The sequence below is a fragment of the Podarcis melisellensis genome (assembly GCF_964234715.1).
Source record: "Podarcis melisellensis genome assembly, chromosome: 6".
NCBI lineage: Eukaryota > Metazoa > Chordata > Lepidosauria > Squamata > Lacertidae > Podarcis > Podarcis melisellensis.
The window spans coordinates 72,292,430-72,306,228 of record NC_138538.1 but is presented as its reverse complement, the minus strand read 5'-3'; the positions used below and the strand labels follow the sequence as shown (position 1 = coordinate 72,306,228).

The 13,799-nt window shown below is 44.4% G+C and overlaps 1 protein-coding gene across 3 annotated transcripts in view; it reads left to right on the top strand.

The window, feature by feature from the left end:
- The first annotated feature begins 7,624 nt into the window (after positions 1 to 7,624).
- EVI5 (ecotropic viral integration site 5) overlaps positions 7,625 to 13,799 on the top strand; it is a 68,063-nt gene continuing 61,888 nt past the window's right edge. For 2 of the 3 annotated variants that reach the window (XM_081914171.1, XM_081914168.1), the window contains exon 1: positions 7,626 to 7,896. The gene's annotated coding sequence lies outside the window, so the exon portion shown is untranslated. Of the gene's footprint in view, positions 7,897 to 13,799 lie in introns of all 3 variants that reach the window. The other variant, XM_081914170.1, reaches the window with a different exon arrangement.

The following is a 13,799-nucleotide window of genomic DNA, read 5'->3' as shown; positions in this document are numbered from 1 at the left end:
GGAGGGAGCACTGCCCCCTGGAGGCTTGGAGGGGAAGTGCCCTCATCCTCTCCCCCGCCCCGCCCGCCGCTCGCTCTCGCGTCCCTCTTCCTGCGCCGCCAGCGATGACGCCAATCCATGTCGTCGGAGCTCATGGTGTCCTCCGCCGCTCTGAGTGTGACGGCAACGCGCTCAGCAGAAAGGCGGCGGGTACGCCACCTAGCGGTGCTAAGCGGCTTTTGCTCATACATTTCAACTCGGATTCTTCATACCCAGGACGGGCATCATGTGGTCCTCCAGACGCTGCTGGACTCCAACTCCATTCAGCCCCAGCCAGTGCTCAGAGGTGGTTGGGAGTTGTAGTTCAGAAGCATTCAGAGACATGAAGGTTCCGTCAGCTGTATGCTATTTGCATTTTTTTAAAAATGGCATTTGAGAACCACATCGTCTCTCATTAATGCTCACTCTCTCGATGGGAGCATTGCTGGGAGTGGGAATTATATTCAGGATAATGTGTTTGTAAAGTTCAGCCCATTTCACAGAGAGGATGATTGGCTGACCTTTAGGGACTTTCCTCCAAACGAACATAATGAAAGAGCTGCCCCCTTTTTAATGGGGTCCCTTGATCAAAACTGGGAATATGTGTCCCATTGTGCTGCTGGAAGAAGCGGAGAATAACTTCCAGCAGCAAGAATGTGTCCTACTCTTTTGCTGCAGAAAATGTCTAAAAGGACTTTCTTAAAAGGGAGGAAAAATACACCAGTATCTTACTCTTCGATTAAAGAAAGCCATATGTGGTTAGCCATATGTGGTTGTCCCATTTTATAGTCATATCAACCCTGTGAGGTTGGTTGGGGTAGTTTTTGACCCAAGGAAGGCTGGGTCAAAATGAGTTTTGATGAGTTTATGTCTGAGGATGGATGGATCTTCTCTGGCCAATACTGCACTATTCCATAACAGAACCACTCTCAGTTGTTTCCCCACCTGTCAAATGTTAGTTTGTATGCTTTTAGAGACAGTGATCTGTTGAGGGAGGAGGGTTTTTTAAAATATCATTTCAATTATGTTGATAATAAAGTAAATATACAACACACAAAATTATACTACAATATAAAATAAATATACAATATGCAAACAGTATGAAATAGTAGAAAAACAGAAATTGAATCCTGTGGTCTCCTGACAAATTTTTAAAAGTATGTTTTATACATTTGATTCATTTGTCATTTACACTGGAATTATGAAGCCTGAGCCCATAATTTCAGAAAGTTCACTGCTGATGCAGTGCTGCTTAATCCAGTTTGAGCTGGGCAGGACTCCTATGCTCAGCACCAATCCAACTCACTAGTAAATTTCAGGAAAGTGAAATGAGGAAACAGCTAGAGTCTCTCCCCTATAGACAACAGTAATTGTGACGTGCCCATGAATCACAATGTCCCTCACAATAGTACAATATATCCACCACTCATAACACTGCAAGATTTATACTACAACCAGTTGTGAAGCTATTTCAGTGCTGTACATCCACCAGACATGATACTCTGCCCGTGCCCCATTCAGGATGTTGAATCTATACTGTAGTTTGTCACACTGCCACATCCATGTTACACTTATAAGCTGAATAAGGTAAAGGTAAAGGACTCCTGGATGGTTAAGTCCAGTCAAAAGCAACTATGGAGTGCGGCACTCATCTCACTTTTCAGACCAAGGGAGCCAGCGTTTGTCCACAGACAGCTTTCCAGGGTCATGTGGCCATCATGACTAAACCATGTCTGGTGCAACGGGACACTGTAACGGAAGCCAGAGTGCACGGAAACGTTGTTTACCTTCCAGCTGCAGCAGTACCTATTTATCTACTCATGCTGGTATGCTTTCAAACTGCTAGGTTGGCAGAAGCTGGGACAGAGCAGCGGGAGCTCACCCCTTTGCACAGATTCGAACCACTGACTTTCCGATCGGCAAGCTGAAAAGGAAATAGCTGCCCTGCTTAGTGTAGTCCTCTCTTGTTTAGAAATACTTCAGGAGTTGGCACGTATATGTCAACCTCCTGCCCAAGCAGGTATCCTGTTCAAAAGTCTAAGTCAAAATTTATAAGCGTGTTCAGTAGAAAGATAGCAATTTTGCAAAGGGAAGATATAGGGCTACAGGATTAACAAAGCAGAATTGACAGGGGTAGCCTACTAACAAGGATGCCGCAAAAGGAATCTAAGTACTGTATTCCTCCTCTCATCTCTCTCCTTTGCAGAACGTTCCACCACACAAACTGTTACATGGACTATTATTAAGATGGTCTGAGCAGAAAGACTGAGACGAGTCCCAATTCTTCTGCGGAGAAACTTGTCACATAAACATTCTACATGTAAGCCTACCAGCCAGAAAGAGGTTTCTACAGATCCTGTTTGACCTTCCTGTAAACCCACTTTATAAAAGGGCAAGCAAAAATGATCAGGCAGCTGGAGCAAAGTCTCTGTGAGGAAAAGTTACTATGTTTTGGGCTTCTTCCTTTTTGTGGTTGTTGTTGTTCAGAAAAACAGGGAGACATAATAGAGGTGTACAAGATAACCGTATGTATGGAGTGGAGTGTTACGGCAAAAATCTGGGTGCGAGGCTGCTCTGCCACCCAGCTCATCGGACTCAGTCCGTGGGTCCCTGCGGAGGAAAATGAGCTCAGCCGGAGACAGGAGCAAACTGCAGAAGATCCAAGTTTATTGGCCAACAGGTTCAAGACGAGATTGAACAGTGAGAAAGGGGTGACATGAGTTTTTGAAACTTCCCTCCATGTCCCAGAATACAGTGCAAAACACGTCATGAATACATTCAAGAGAGGTTTGGTTACACAGATTACATCATGAATATATTAAAGGGAGGTTGGGTTACACAGATTAACATATGGAGGAGGGAGGGGGGAATATGCAGAGCTGGAGATATGCACAGATAAACACTTCCTGGGGATGAGAAAACAATGGTCTCAAATATGCATAGTCTGGCACCTGACATTGCCTGGAGGAAAGGCTGATCAGAGCAAACTGGCACGTTGATTTTCTATGAATTTAATAGATTTTAGTCCCTTTTGACATTGACAATTGGAAATAAATTGATATATTGTAGCGAAGAAGAAGGTGAAGAAGACATGCCCCCCCCTTCCGTAACAGGAGAAAGCAGACAAGAGAGAAAACCCCTCTCAAAATGCTAAACCCCAGGGACCCTTAAGTGAAGCTGAATGTTCTACTTCTTTATACAGCACATAGAATTTGCTCCCGCAAAAGGCAGTAATGGCCACCAACATGGACAGTTTTGAAAGAGGACAGGACAGATTCAACTATCAATGGCTACAAGAGCCTAGGGGACTCACTGCTCTGGTATTGCCTACTATAATAGTTTAAAACAGTGGTGTTTTGCTCTCCTGTGCAAGCAAAGCAAGGGAGGTTATCACATAACAATGGTATTACGTTGATCACCTCAAGGGAGATGAAGTTGTAATTCATTATCACAGGAAAAATGTAATACAATCAAGACAACATTCCAGTAGGAATGTCCTCTGGAGATAGGCTCACTCAATCAAGAGTCTAAATTTAATTATAGTCTTTCAAAGACTGTACCATGGCTCTCCATAAAAGAAATGGCTGGGGGCAGGCAGAGGGCTGTCTTTTCCTGCTGAATAAGTGCCATGGCTATGTTAGTCTTTAGGAAAAACATGGCTGTATAGAGAAGGAGGCTTCTTCCATAGTAATCTAGGAAACGGCCTTTTACAGAGTGAGACCATTGGTCCATCTAATCTAGTCTTGTCTACACTGAGTGGCAGTTCTCCCAGGTTCCAGGTGGATTCAATTTAGCACCTCCAGCATGCAGGCAAATGCTCTACCAATGAACATCTACCTATTCAGCGCCAAAATATGGTTTGAAGCTTTCGGGTAGAAAGCCACATAAACACAGGGCTTCAGGGACCTTGGTTCTGCCGCTCCAATTCTATGCTGATTACAGTTCTGTCGTATGATGCGGAAATCGTCCTTTGCCCCAAAAATCACTTTGCTACTTGAACATCTGAACTCTCAACCCAGAACCCAGAGCCTGACTCTGTTTTCCCTCCTGCTTTTCTTTCATTGCCTCTGCCTTCCTGCCTCTCTGGACCCCCACTCGCTGAAGCAGTGGTCCTTACTCCAGCTGCTCAAAAGCTTTTCTCAGCTTTCTCTTGACAGCTTTCTCTCAATGTTCCCTCCTCACCCAGGAATTTCAAGACTCTGATCCTAAACCTCCAACGTTTTGTGGGATATCTACGGGAGAAGAAAAGGCTAAGAGGTATACTCTATGTGTGCCTAAAGGTAAAGGGACCCCTGACGATTAGGGTCAGTCATGGCCGACTCTGGGGTTGTGGCGCTCATCTCGCTTTATTGGCCGAGGGAGCCGGCGTACAGCTTCCGGGTCATGTGGCCAGCATGACTAAGCCCCTTCTGGCGAACCAGAGCAGCGCACGGAAACGCCATTTACCTTCCCGCTGGAGCAGTACCTATTTATCTACTTGCAGTTTGAGGTGCTTTCGAACTGCTAGGTTGGCAGGAGCAGGGACCGAGCAACGGGAGCTCACCCCGTTGCAGGGATTTGAACCACCGACCTTCTGATCGGCAAGTCCTAGGCTCTGTGGTTTAACCCACAGCGCCACCCATGTCCTTATGTGTGTCTACTCATAAGTAAATTTCACTGAATTCCCACTCTCAAGTAAATATCAATCCTATTATCTTTAAACACCTATTATCCTGTAATCTATTAGAACTCCCCAACCAATGCTATGCTGAACAGAACAGGAGACAGGATTATTCCATACAGGAGGAATCCAGCCAAATCACTAGCTCCGCCTCTTCTGAGGGTGGGAGTGAGTTATCTATATAAGCCCTAAAGCCCCTTTTCCGGGGTGTGTCATTTAACATTGCGAAATGCTCGTTTCTTCTACTGTGGATGTTATCTCCAGGCGCAGGGGTTTCAAGGCCATAGTAAGCACAAAAGTATTTTTTTATAAGCTTTATGCATTAAAGTCCTTAAAATGAAATTGAGGGGTTTTTTTGTGCCCTAATGTGATAGTTGGTTGTAGTCAACCAAGTTCTACTCAAAGCCAATGAACTTAAATTAATCATGTTTGCTAATTTCAATGGTTTTATTCCGAGTATGACTAATGTTGGATACAACCCAGTTAGCTAGTAGTTGTACTCATATTTTTTTTTTAAAAAAAATATTATACAAGTCCAGTATTAAAGGTTCTGCGAGAGGGCAACAAATAACCTACTTAAAGTGATTTCGTCCCTCCTCCTTAACTTTCAGAATCACTTCCTAGTGAAAGTTTAGAACCAAACTGCTTTGAGGGTTTGTTTGTTTGTTTACAATCAAACAGTATATAAATTTTATGAAATAAGTAGTTACACACTTACATGGTTGGGTTTTATTCACTTTTGTAAATATGGTTCTGTAGAATATGGTTTTATTGGTTATCAACAAGTTTGATACTGTTATTGCTAGGAGTGATGCTTTGGGTAGTAGTATAAATGACATATTCAAATAAGTTGTACACAGCGTAGGCTCATTGAAATCAATGAACATCGCTAAGTTAGGTCCATTAATTGCAGCAGGTCTACACTGGGTAAAACTTAGTTGAGTACTTAGTAGAATTCAACTTAGTTGAATACCACGTTTCGTTTTGCTACTGGTACTGAAGCTAGGTCGACTAATTTATATAGCCCAATTTCTCTGATGAATTGAGCATCACTAAGTCCTTCTTAAATAAAAAGGCTGACTTGTGCTTTGGCCTTTTTAAACTGTGTCAGGATGGTTATTGTTTTGGTTTGTTATTATGCTATGTATTTTTGTATTTTTATATTGTACACTGCCCTGTGATCTTCGGATGAAGAGTGGTATAGAAATTTAATAAATAATAATAGAGGCTAGTTTATATTGCTGACGTATATCTCATGCAATGAGGTAATGGCTCCAGGTTGTTTCATAGTAACTTGAGTGGAGGTACCGTATTAAAAGATTTCCTTGACATGAAGCTATATTCTGTAGCAAAAAAGGTATATATGATTTTTTGTTCTGTCACTACACTCAAGAAGTTTAGCCATTTAACAATCTGGCTTTTAACCCAAACACTAATTAAACAATTAGAACTTTCAGTTTAACCAATGAAAGCTACTTCCCATGTTGGAAGGAAAGGCTACCTTTAATGCTTTCATTTTCTTATGGTAACATACCAAAAGCAAAATAGTTAAAAAACTTAAATATGCATGCCTTTAATTAGAGCTGCCATGTTTTATCAACCCCTCTGCTCCTGAGTCTTTAAATGCATTTAACATTAGCAGGTGAGACTTACTCCCTTGTCTGTTCAGGATTCCTACCTTGTTTATGTAGCTGGAACCTTATTTCCTACATTTTTTGGACTAGGGGGAGGTTGAGGTGTTGTTTATTTGTTAATTAGTGGGTATGAGTATTGCTTTATTATTTGAGTGTATGTGTAGATAGATAGATAGATAGATAGATATTATGTGATATGAAATATTAATGGATTATGATTTCTCCCCCTTTCCCTGCATGGTAATGCATATTGTAATATATATGACTGTAAATCGCTTGTAGACTTTTGGGTGACAAGTGACTAATTAAAGTCTAATAAATTGGAAAATAATAATAAATAAATTGTGAGTGTTGCTACCTGGTTTGGTAGTAGGTTGGGCCCAACAAAACTGGGATCTCCTGACTTGGGACAGGGGTGAAACTAGGCTTTTTTCCACCTGGATCAAAGACCAAGTTTCACATTCCAAACGCATTTGTGTACACACACACACAAACAGGCTGGGAGTCTCAATGGTGCCCCTCTAGAGACTAGGGAAGAGGGGAGGGCTTTGGGAAATCTGTCAAAGAGGAACATTGAAGTGCTCGCCTGTGGTGTCTGTGAAAAGGGGCGAGTGAAAGTATGGTTTTATGTTATGATTCTAATTAGGGTTGATTTTGGCAATTGATCATTAAAAACTATTTTGTTGTTGAGATTTTCCAAAGGAAGCGGAAGTGTCTCTGTTTTCCAGGGGCAGTCCTGGATTTACAGAAGCAATTCTGGTTTCTGGTTTGATCCCGGTATGTCCCGCTTTTCCTTGGGATGCCCCTGTTTTCACTGGAGAAATGTTGGAGGGCATGGAGTTATCTGACCCCCGAACAGTCTGAAGGCAATCCTGTATAGGGAAGTCTTTTTAATGTTTAATATTTTATTATGGGGGCGGTATACAAATTTGAAGAAGAGGAAGAAGAAACAAAGGAAGACGGAGGAGGAAGGAAGGAAGGAGTGGAGGAAGAAGAAGTATGGTTAGGAAGAACTCATGTGTTATGACAACACAGTTCCCATCTTGTTTTCTCCTAAGGAGACAGTGCCCTTCCCCCCGCCGGGAGAAAGCAGAGAATCAAGTTAGCATTCAAGGCAGCCAAACCACGCGCGAGAAAAGCTGCCCGGCTGCTGGATGTCGCGCAGCCCGCATTATTTCCTCGGTAGGGAAGGCAGCCCCTTCCTCGCCAGCCAACCCGCGGGGCGTTGCAGTCCGGCTGCCCGGCGGCGTCCCTTTCCCCGCCGTTCGCCCTCTCGTCCAGCCTCCAGTCGCCTGCCCCGACGGCGGAGGGGGCGCGTGCGCCTGCGCGCGGGTCTCTCCCAGGGACGTGGCCCGCTTTCTCGAGGCTGGAGCTGCTGGAGAAAGGGAGGAGAGAGAAGGAGGGAGGGAAGGAAGGAAGGAAGGGGGGAAGAGAGGACGAAGAAAGGCGGGACGCCGTCCGGGCGGGGAAGCTCCGAGCCAGCAGCAGCAGCAACAAGCAGCAGCGGCAGCGGCGGCGCCGGGCCGGGCTGGCTGCCCAGGAAACTGATGTTCTCGCCTCCTCTCCCCAGCAAAGGCTTCCAAGGTGAGCGAGCGGCGCCCCTCCTGGCCCCCATCGCTCCTTTGCACCCCGAGGAGAAGGAGGAGACCCCATGGGAAGATCCCACCCACCCACCACCCCGGGGGAAAGGGTGCCGGGGTTGGGGAGCCCGGTGGCCTTGGAGAGGGCCAGGGCGCACGGAGCCCCCTCGCCGCGCTGCGCCCTGGAGACGCGAATGACAGGAAGGTGTGGACGCCTGCCTCCCTCTCTCTCTCTCCCTCTCTCTCTGTCTCCTCGGGCCTGTTGTGGCCTTGCAAAGAGGGCTGCTCTGCAGGCTCTCCCTTCCCCGCGTCTTGCAGGCGTCTTGCAAAAGGAATCGCAACAGATCAACATCGGAGAGCGCGCTGCTTGCGCTGCTGCGGGATTTCGTCGGGGTTTCCTCCTCCTCCTCCTCCTTTCCACCCACCGGATTTCCTCTCTGCGGCGGGGGAACGACCCCTGTGTTGTGTGTGTCTGTGGTTAGTCTTTGTGGCAACGTCCCTTCTTGGCTCTCCCAGGCTGAGCACCAACTCCAAGTGATCCGGCTTTATCAGACAGGGCACAATCCCTCAGAGATGCGACCGGGTTTTCCTTACAGATGCTCAGCCATCAGCAAGAGTGCCCCTGAGTACGGGCAGAGCGCTTTCTGCTTAACCACAGAAAGGTCGCACTTGCAGATGGTGTGACACAAAACGTCAGCCTTCTAGCTCACTTGTTGAGGATTGATTTCAACCCATGGGATGCATGTACGGGAAGGGGGATATATAGTGGATTAAACTTCCCCCCACATAAGAACTGAGTGGCTCCCGTCAATCCACACTAGGTCCACGAGGGGCCTCCACAATCCCATCCCAACCACATATGGCAAAGAATATTTTTTCTTGTCCTGCGTGTAATTCTCGGTCAGAGGTGGAGGTGTCTAAAATCAGATGTGCCCCTTTTGGAGATCCTTTTATGGCAGCGGCAAGCTACATACATGCACACACGATGGCATGCATTTTAAGATCTCTGCATTCTCTCCTGCAAAACAGTTGGTTGAGATGGGGAGGAGGGAAGATCCCCAAAGGAGCTCAGGCGTGGAGTTAGTTCCTTAGAGAAGCTTAAGTATGTCTGAGACACTGTTTTGGAAAAATAAGCTCTAGGCCTCTGGTCCTTTAGACTTGGCTTGGTTGCACCACCCATTATGGAGACTGGTATGTTTTCCCTGTTTAAGGCTTGAAACCATTTTTCCTGAGCTGCTTTTTCCCTTCCCTTCGCCCACCTATGGTATCCCATAGGACGCTCTGGGATAACACCAAGGTTTTATTACTGATACTGCTCATTCTCATAAGAAGATTCCATTACCCTTGCAGCAGAAGAAGAGCGATTCTGTTGATATGTGTGGATCTTGCCTGGGGGAGTGAATTACCCAAGACATCTAGCTTGAGCCTGTGGCCTTTACAAGGGGTAACATGTTGATTTCAGCTGGCTTGCAAGCACCTAACAGAATCAAACTGAAACACAAGTTTCTACATGAACCATGTTAACTGATGCTTATCTCTTGCTTAAGTGACAGTAGAATGAATTGAGGTGGTCCTTAAGAAGATGCTAGATATTTATTTAAAAGTGACTGATCCTCTTGCATCCCCGAGGCATTGGAAATATTGATCCGTCTGTTTAAACTTTCATGAGTCTCTGCTTGCTAGTTCAAAACAAGATTTTGTCCATTATAAATACTCATGTACCAAACATTCTTCTGCCAAGCTGCAGTTTGGACAGACATTAGCTTCAGATTGACTAATTCTGAACCAGAAGGCTTGCATAAGAGTGATGAGCTTGCATAAGGATATTGTCATTTTTCCACAGAATCATAACCCACTTCCTGTAAAAAAAAAGTGTGTTTAAAAAATCCCTGTTAAGTCAGCTATTTGTATACTCGGTATGCTGAGGTTCAGTCCAGGATAGCTTTCCGGGAAGTTCAGTTTGCTTTTGGAAAGAGTTTATGTTTCCTCGAAAATTCACCCCAGAAGATACTGTGATGAAACTTTTGAGAGAATAAATGATGTTTAAAGCAGAGGTGCATACTCAGATCTGCAAGGGTTGCTCAGACCAGTGATGGAGGCTTGGGTGAAAGTGCATCATTCAGCATAGCCGAAAACTATGCACTTCTGAATCTAGAGACAGCTTGTATACAGGGATAGAGGCATTTCCCCTCCCTATTCCCACTCTTGATTTGCCCTGTGGGAAAAGCTGCAGACAATGGGTGTTTGGAATTCCCCCATGGAGTAGCGAGTGGAGTGGGAGGAGGCCGAAATCTTATTTTGTGCAGACGTCTTTGTAGGGAGGAGAAAGCTGACCTTGAGGGAAAAACAAAAGCTTGCTACAGTTGGAACAACGATGTTTGTTTGCTGAGTTAAAAAGAGAGAGAGAGAGAGGGCTATCCCCATAGGATATCCAACTTAAAAACTCTGGGAGATAGGCTGAAGGCCAAGCCACACATTACAGTTGGTTTATTATATCACTGGTCTCATTTTGTCTGTACTAAATATAGTTGGATTGGGCAAAGGGGTGGCACTGATTTGATTCCGCAAGTGGTGCCAGGGTGGAGATGTTCAACACTTTCCCTTGCACTATTTTCCCATTCTAAATTGCTTCTCTCACGCTGCTCCTTGCTCCACAGGGAAGTATATAAGTGCCTGTATCATGGCTGCATTCCCTCCCTCCCCTTCACTCCTCTTGCAAATCAGCAGACAGTATTTTTGGGGAAGGGTTATTTAAATTGAGGGAGGTAACCCTCCTCCTCCCCCCGCTGCATTTTTTCAATGCTGCTTTACTGATCAAATCAGCACCTTCTTTCTCTGCATGCAGATGTATTTAGTTAAAAACAAACAAACTCAAAACACCAGGAGATCAAGCAAAGATTTCCCAGCATAGCATGCAATTTGTCCCTAAGGCAGCTCAGCACTTGTTACCTTCCTGAGGCAGGCTACTATAGCCTAGTTTGAGATTAAGATTTACTTACATTTTGACATTATTTTTTTGTTTTTCTGATGGTTGCTGGGATTTTGAGCAAGGCCAGAGAAGCTCACATCAGTATTTGGGGGAGTAGCTGTCAGGTGCATATTGAAAAGTCACGGGGGTACTGTGTGTTTTTCCCTTGACCCCATTTCCTCACCTTCTCCACATTGTTTGATGCTGAGGCCTGGTGTTTTGTGGTTAGAGGGAAATTACATGGTTTTTCCAGCAGATGGCTGATAAGAAGTGTATAGAAAGGCTGGGCTGGCCGGGCTTGTATTCAGGAGGTGATGAAGACTAGAGGAAGACTAACTAAGAATAGGCAATTGGTGCATGGTTTCCTAGGATTTTGTGTTTTTAATGTGGACAGTTGACTTTACCCCAACATAATTCCCTTTTCTTTATTTTACAAATAGGTGACACGCTTAAGATTCTCATTTGCCCTCCAGTTTTTCAAGCTTTTGCATACTGCTAACTGCATTTAAACAAAATCTCTTCAGGAAATAAAATCTGTAAGGTCTGTAAGGACCAGGTACTAGGGCTAGGGTTAAGCTGACAATATTGGGTTGTGGGAAGAAATAACAGGAGTAGAATCTCACTCTTTTAACAGTTGCATTTTCCCCTCTGAAAGGAAGGGAGGGAGACCTGCCACTAGCAGTAAAGTATCAAGATAGCTTGAAAGTAAATGCAATTAAACCCAGTTGGACCTCTTTCCAAATAAATGTGGTGAGGGCTGTGTGTATCTCTTAGGTCTGTCTCCTAAACCTGCTTTCCACATTGTTTTCTTTTTTGTACCAGGGTACAAAACATTTCATATATACACCCATAAACTGTAGCATGCCTGAGGTAAATGTGTATATATCCCATTGGGGCAGGACCGAGGAAACCCAAAAAGCAGTTGCTCCTTGTTGCTTGTTTAGCTGGGGGAAACTGCAACCTGCTGATATATAATGGGCAGAGTGGCCCTAATTTTTACTGGCTGATCCCCATGTAAAACAACCTTGAAGCACACAGTTCTGTGGGTTTGGAGATTTGTAGAAGGTGATGAAAGATAAAATCTACTTTAATGTAAGATGAGCATATGGTTAGCATAAGATTAGCATCTGTTACTCCTCTAAATTGTTTTTCCATTCTTGTGTCCTGATCCTAAACTTGCTATGTAAATAGAATGGATGTTTCACTGGTATCGATAGAATTTTCATGGAAATATGATTAGCATGCTATCACACAAGCTGGGTTATACATGATCAAAAACAACCTTGCGCCATCTTCCAGGTGACAGCCCTGTAGATGTTTGAAGATGGCTATCCTATCTTCTCTCAGTCTTCTCTTTTCCAGGCTAAACATCCCAACTCCCTCAACTGTTCCACTTACGGCTTGGTTTCCAGACCCTCGATCATCTTGAGTGCTCTCCTCTGCACATGTTCCAGCTTGTCAATATCTTTCTTAAATTGTGGCGCCCAGAACTGGACAGGGTATTCTAGGTGTGGTCCGACCGAGGCAGGCTAGAACATTACTATGATTTCCATTGATCTGGGCAGTAGACTTCCTTTGATATAGCCTAGAATAGCATTAGCTTTCCCCCCTGCATCCTCACACTGTTGATTTGTGTTAAGCTTGTAGTCCACTAAGACCCCTAGATCCTTTTCTCATGTGCTGCTGGCAAGCCAGCTGTCTCCCATCTTATATTTGTGCAGCTGGTTATTCCTGCCTAGGTGTGTAGAACCTTAACATTTGTCCCGATTGAAATTATTTGGTTAGTTTGGGCCCAGGTCTCCTATCTCTTAAGGTCATATTGAATTCTGATTCTGTCTTCTGTGGCATTAGCTACCCCTCCCAGTTTGGTGTGATCTGCAAATTTGATGAGCATCCCCTCAGTTCCTTCGCCCAAGTCATTTATAAAGACATTGAACAATAACGGGCCCAGGGCAGAACAACCCCACTTCTCGGTTTGTTCCAGGATGATAAGCAACCATTAGCGAGCACTCTTTGGGTTCGGTCAGCCAACCAGCTACAAACCCACCTAACAGTTACCTTGTCCAGCCAACGTTTTACCAGCTTTTTCACAAGAATAACAAGGGAGACTTTCTTAGAAGCCTTACTGAAATCCAGTTCCACAACATTCCCCAGATCCACCAAGCTTGTAACTTATCAAAAAAAGAGATTTGTCTGGCCTGATTTAATACAGTGGTGCCTCGCAAGACGAAATTAATTCATTCCGCGAATTTTTTTTGTCTAGCGAATTTTTCGTCTTGCGAAGCACGAAATCCCATAGGAATGCATTGAAAATCAAATAATGCGTTCCTATGGTCAAAAAAAAGTCCAAACAAAGCCAAATTTGGTACAACAAGAGTTTATTAAGTGCTCTTTAAAGTCACACATACTGTAAAGAGCATTTCAAAATTCAAACCCAGAATTTTTTTTAAAAAACAGCAGAGTGGCCCAATGGTCACAGAAAATCATAAAAATGCAGAAAAAACACAAGCTTCCAGATTCTTGCAAGCCCCTCCCCAACACCAAGTCCTTGAATTCCAAACACCCCAACCCAAAATCCAACCCCCCCAAAAAAAGTTTTAAAAGCTTAACTTACCAAATGGCTGCAAAAGAAGTTTTGGAAAAGCTTCAAAAATCACCAAAGTCTTTAAAAACCTCAAAAAAGGCTACTATGTACACTGCGTTCTCTGAGTTGCTCCTTGAAGTCAAGTTGCAACTGTATTAACGGTGCTAAGAAAAAGGAAACAAACTTGCAAGACGTTTTTGTCTTGCGAAGCAAGCCCATAGGGAAATGCGTCTTGCGAAGCAGCTCATAAAATGGAAAACCCTTTCGTCTAGCGAGTTTTCCGTCTTGCGAGGCATTCGTCTTGCGGGGCACCACTGTAGTTCATTCAGCAGGTGCACGTCAAAGATAGGATTCC